At 39.8% G+C, this 6,000-nt stretch overlaps 1 non-coding gene across 1 annotated transcript; it reads right to left on the bottom strand.

Moving 5' to 3' along the window:
- Positions 1 to 270: 270 nt before the first annotated feature.
- trnal-uag (transfer RNA leucine (anticodon UAG)) lies at positions 271 to 352 on the bottom strand. The gene has a single exon. It is a non-coding gene; the product is annotated as a tRNA-Leu (tRNA).
- Between the last annotated feature and the right edge of the window lie 5,648 nt (positions 353 to 6,000).

Here is a 6,000-nt window from a genome sequence, read left to right as displayed (position 1 = left end):
TTCACAGACAAAAGCAGCTCACCACCACAGCCAATATTAAATGTACTTGCCGGTACACTATCATGTGCACTGCCTCAAAAGTGATCTCGGCAGATATTGTTCCCTACATAAAGCTGAATGTGCCAAAGAGAATTTCTGTTGAGAAAACAAAATATTTTTTCTGCCTTGATGTTAAGCCTGTCTTTTAGAAAGTCTATCTCTAAACATCTCCCGCAGCCTAACAAAAAGCGCTTTTACTGATCGTATTGCAGGTCTTAAAACATTAACATTTGGCAGCGGTGGGATTCGAACCCACGCCCCCAGAGAGACTGGAGCCTAAATCCAGCGCCTTAGACCGCTCGGCCACGCTACCTTCCACCAGCTCCATCTTCCTCACATTGCTGACTTGGAAAATGCCGGAGGCTTCAGCTCTTGTCGTCGGATCTAATGATATCATGACATGTGGAAGTGACTGCACCTTCATCTGCCGAGATGCTTTCAATAGCACAAACGCTACTTTCACCGGCACAAACATAGCAATAACGAAGGAGGTGAGTTTCATCCTTTGTGCTGTTTGTAGGGGTGCAACTCTACGGTGATCTACTGACTTGAAGAGCAAAAATCAAAATCCTCTGCTACTACTATTGCTTTTTTCATAGTTTCTTCAAATCCTTCATTTGAACGTAGATTTTGAAGGATATTGATGATAATACCACATAAATTGTGGTTTTCTTGTGATTGCCAATTTTATTCAAATACCAGCCTTTTTTACAGTTCCTTGCTTGTTTCACAAGGTATAATAGCCCCCCTCGCATCCTCAGCTAACATATTTTAAAATTGCAATAGATTATACAGCATGCATGTTTACATTTATATTAAAATTTAAGTAAATATACAAGAATACATACAGTGCTAACCCAATAATTCTTGTCAGGTTCTCCAACAAATCTGCGTTGTTATTTTAACATGTTTCAGCTGAGGGTGCAACAGGAGGATAAATGAATTTTCCCGCCAGCCATTCAAAGACCAAATTCCATGAGTGAACATTATTTTCTCAGAAGTTGCCAGCATTGGACTTTGCCGGTGGTATTGAATTATGTCCACAACTGTTGTAGTAGTTCCTTCTTGAAGTTCGACACGTGCAAAGCACTCGTAATATCATAGGTGTTAAAGTTCGCTGAGTCTATTCGAGTCATGGTGTGTATCCCTGCCTATCATTGGGAGACGGGTAGCTTTTTTACACTCAGATTCCAATCTTCAATGCTTTGTGTGAGAGCTTACATAACTTTCATTTTCTCACATTTTCTGAACACTGTTCCAAAGGGGCACCCTGTCAATTCCGAATACTTTTCAAAAATCTGCCTGCACGTTTGATTATTGTCATTTCATTTCAAAAAAGTTCAATATTGATCATAACTAAAGAAAATAATGATCACGAACAAAAAAGGGATAAAGATGCCAGTCGATCTTAAATCACAGCTGGGTGACTTGGGCTTCTGTTCTGATATGGTTGTACGAGAAACAGGAGGAATTGCCAATCTCCTATAGAACATGAGTTGAATCAGGAGTGAGACATTTCGTATACTCGTGCATATGTCAACGCCTGACCTACATCGTAAAACTAACATTAAGTTGTCAGAAACATTCATTTATATACAAACAAGAGACAGACCAAGTAATAATTCTACATTAGTTCAGGTGGGTAAACCTGAACTAACAAACCTATTAATAATTCTACATTAACGTGTCCTACACTGATCAGATTAATTGAAATGGTCTGATTCATAGCCTGTGCAGTTCGTGCTAATTATACGAATAAGTACTCGGAAGAAGCCGCAGCTCAGGTATTAAAGAGATTTGAAATCGGATCGGTGGATTTAGAGTCCAGAGTACGAACCGACAGCTGACACAGGTCTTTTATAGAACCGTTTTGATTTTCTCTACTTTGTCCCCGTGACATCATTGTCCTGCTTGCAGCCAAGCCCGACACACGGTACCATCTGGTTTCTGTCGCTGGGCACTCACCCTGCGGTCTGTGTGGGTCCTAATGCCCCAGTATAATGATGGGGATACTAAACTGTAAACAGGCGCCGTCCTTCGGCTGAGATGTAAAACTGAGGTCCTGACTCTCTGTGGTCATCCAGGTGGATGCTGCACATTGGTGGTGGTGGAGGGGGAGTTCCCCTTACCTGTAAAGCGCATTGAGTGTAGTGTCCAGAAAAGTGCTGTATAAGTGTAAACAATAATTATTATTATTATTATAATTATTATGTAAAATGCAATAAAAATTATATCAAATGTCAAATATCAAAATTAGATTCAAAATCGATTAATGTAAAAACTGATAAAGCTAATGCTTTTTTCAGGGCTATATCTGCTTTTTTTTAAAGAGAAGTCTGTCGCGATTGTGAAAGTTAGAGAAGATGTACCAGCGGGTGCCTTCATATCTCCAGCTTCAGTCCTGCCTGTAGCTTTGAAAAGGTTAAAAGCCCCCAAGTGGTCTCTCTTTAGTCGAAGGAATTGCTGGAGCAGTAGGACGCAGAGCACCATCCAGCAGCTATAGACAGTGCTCGGCAAAGAGCTGATTCTGTTTTCAGCACAGGGAATGAGAATGAGCTCAGTCTGGTTCCCAGCAGAATCCATCCTGGTTTGGTTGCTGTGCGTCTGAGGGTCTTTGAATCACAACGTGAAAAAAAAAGAAACAATTGCTCCCATTGTGTGACTTCCACGAGAGGAAGGGAAGATATCACTTTAGAAAATCAGAACTGAATATTTGGATCTGGTGCCTCAATTTTTATCAAATTATTAAATAAATAAATAATTAATAATAAATAAATTAATAATTATTAAAATATCAGATTGTGTTTCTGCAACATTTAGTGCACAGTACGCCATTTTTATCTAAAAATAAAACAACAGTCACAACGAGAGCTTTACATGCAGTCTGGGGTATATTCCCTTTTTATATTTTTGCCACTTTATATCGAAACTGTTATTCTCCCAAAAGTGCAGTAGTAGCTTGTACTTGATAAAAATGTACAATTCACCGCTGGCATAAACAGATGTGTGCCGTGTCTGTCTTTGTAAGCATTTGTTTAAAAAATAAGTTCACAATACGATAAAAACACAGAAAGCACAAACTTAATAATATGATACTTAAACGATATAAAATCAATACCAAATCATAAAGCCAATTAAGTACCTAACATTTGAAAACAGAGAACACCTTTATATCTACAAAAAATGTGACATTTGTATCTACTTTTGAATTACAAAGCAGACAGAGTAGTCCTTGAATTCAAAGATCAGATCTTGGCCAAAACAAGACAATCAGACGTGAGCTGAATTCGGAACAATAGCCTCTGCTTCGTCGTTTATTGAGCTTTTGATCAACGTCTGAGTGAAAAAGTTTCGCTGTTTTAACTCTTTGATTAAAGTACACAAAAAGCACCTTTCTTCAAGCCATCGACCTAAGGATCCACAGCTGTTTCCACTACAATCCTCCCCTCTACCAACTGAGCTATCGAAGGGATGTTAGGAGTTGCTCTCTGGCACATACTGCCGAATGTAGTGAACTGTTCCGGGTGATTTAAATCCCACTTCGACATCAACTTTCCAACTCATTTCCTTAGTCTTGTTTACCTTGAATATAAGCCATGAACCAGGATTCTACTATATAAACTTCCGGGGATATTACAACATGTTTGATGGGGCATCAATCATTCCAGGCGGAACTTGACTCCTTTTTTTCCTCGAGGGATCATATTAAACATTTCATTAGGATCGGGAGGAGGATCGCCATGAGACACAAAACAAACAGTTTATTTTTGTCTTTATTAGAAAGTAGCGTTTGTACTACATTATTAATATTTTCGTGGAAATATAGAGGTTGTAAATTTTAGAATTTATATTTGAATCGAAATGTGGTTTTGAGTTAAATATTAGCGTGTTCATGTAATTAGTTTGTGTTTGTCATTACTATATATAAATTGCCATGTTACTAGAATTTGTAGTTTACTAGTTGTGTTTTTTATGATGATTAGCCGTTTGTTGATTACAATACTGTATATAATGTATTATTCACAGGTCAGACACACTCGGACAGAAGCTCCATACTTTTTTTTATCCGACAATCCAGAACCAGAGGACATTCAGACAATCAGTGCTGCTACATGAATAATATCAGACAGAACAGCCTGGACTCAGGTCACATCTCCCCATTTTCTCCTTCCTCACAGCCACTTAGTGACAGAGAAGAGCTCCTGGTTTTCCTCTCTGTGAACTGGGCTCAGAGGTCACTGATCTGGGTGCTGTGGACTCTGTTCCAGGTCAGAAGCAAGAAGCTTCTATTAACCCTTTCCAGGACCTCCAGCCCTTCAGTATTACTTTCTTTACTGTATGTCAGCCTCCAAACATGTTTTATAAATGTTTTATAACACAAGTGAGTGTGGAATTATTAAGTAGTGACACTCTGGTCAGTATATTGATTATTAGTAGCCGATGGGCCAATGGCCGTGTCTACAATAGTGACCAGTTGACCAGTCTGTAGCTCTGTGCAGTGGGACTCAGATCACACAGAAGAAGACCTGTCTGTGTGTGATTCCACACCAGCCCTGGGAATCAGCAGCTCTCATAGGTCTCTCACAAGTGTCTCACAGTCTTATAAATTTACAATTAGATGAATTATTGTAACAGTTATACAGTTAATTTAAATAATCAGACTACCTATGGAACTGAGAGCAGGCTGGGAATAAAACCAGTATACACATTTTAACCTCCAGGATCAGGTTCTTGATCCGCCTGGCTTCTATACTCTGAAGATTCGTTTAAAACATTTAAAAGCACTTATTACAGGGACTTGTGCTCGTTCTCTACTGCTCCACACGGGTACGCTTTGTAACATTAATCTGCGAAGTTAACTATTTTTTTTCGTGTTTAATGAATTTCATTCCTTGATTTGTCGCTCTCCTTTTACAACTGTTATGATTCACTTGTCTTCACAGCCCGGTGTGTTCTTTTTTGGGGGGGGGGGTGTTATATCTGTAAGAAAAGACCCCCGGGCTCCGGACAGGAGCCTCCTCCAGCGGAGACGCGCTCTGCTCTGTCAGAAAGAGGGCTGTGACGTCACAGACACCAGCTGAGCGCCGGGATCAGAGCGCGAGACCGCGGGAGGCACGCTGAGCGCACAGAGGAGAGTTATTGATCATTTATCTATCGAAAACCAATTAATTCAACTGAAGAACCGTAGAATAAACAATTAACTTAACCGATATGTGAGTAGTGATTCTTTTTCTGTTTTTGACCCTGTTTTAAATATCTAGAAAACAGTCAATAAAGACTGTATCGATCAATTACCATAGTGCGTTTAGTGTAAAAAATGTTAAAACCGAAATTAAACAATGATTATTCATATTATTATTTAGGTAACTATCCTAGAGCTAAAAAAATATATATTCCAAGTTGATAAATGTTTGTAACAGTTTTTCCCGTGTTTATAAATCATAAGTATGGTAACCACGGCGACAGGCGCCATGTCACTGTGCGCGTCTAGGTGTCTCGCGTTCGTCACAAAGAGCGATGTGACGTCATGGGTATGTAGCGGCGAGGCTTATTAATAAGGCAGAATTAAGTGTTTCTGAGCTTTCCCAAATTAGGCCTCATTTCTCTGTTCATCTCTGTGGTGCAGCCACAGAGAAACTATTCATGCAGGCTGATTTAAGGTTCCTTTGATAAGGACAGCTCCCAAAAGGGAATACACTTAGCTGAGCCTGGCTATCATGATCAATGGTCATCCATTGGCGCCTATCTGTCTAGGGAGTGCCAGATGGACATCTGGACTGCATTCCTAAGTGTCAGGAGTAAGTGACTCATATCTCACCTTGATCAACCAATCAGGGAATGGTAGGGCCGAGTAACCCACGGGAGTTCCTCCAGGTAAAAACAGGAAACACAGAGAGCCTGTATTAAGATTCAGGAGAATTCTGTGGAATATCCTAAAGGGAATTCAAAGGAGAATTCCAG

The sequence above is a fragment of the Lepisosteus oculatus genome, chromosome 14, assembly GCF_040954835.1.
Source record: "Lepisosteus oculatus isolate fLepOcu1 chromosome 14, fLepOcu1.hap2, whole genome shotgun sequence".
Lineage (NCBI taxonomy): Eukaryota > Metazoa > Chordata > Actinopteri > Semionotiformes > Lepisosteidae > Lepisosteus > Lepisosteus oculatus.
This window is presented reverse-complemented; position numbering and strand designations above follow the sequence as displayed.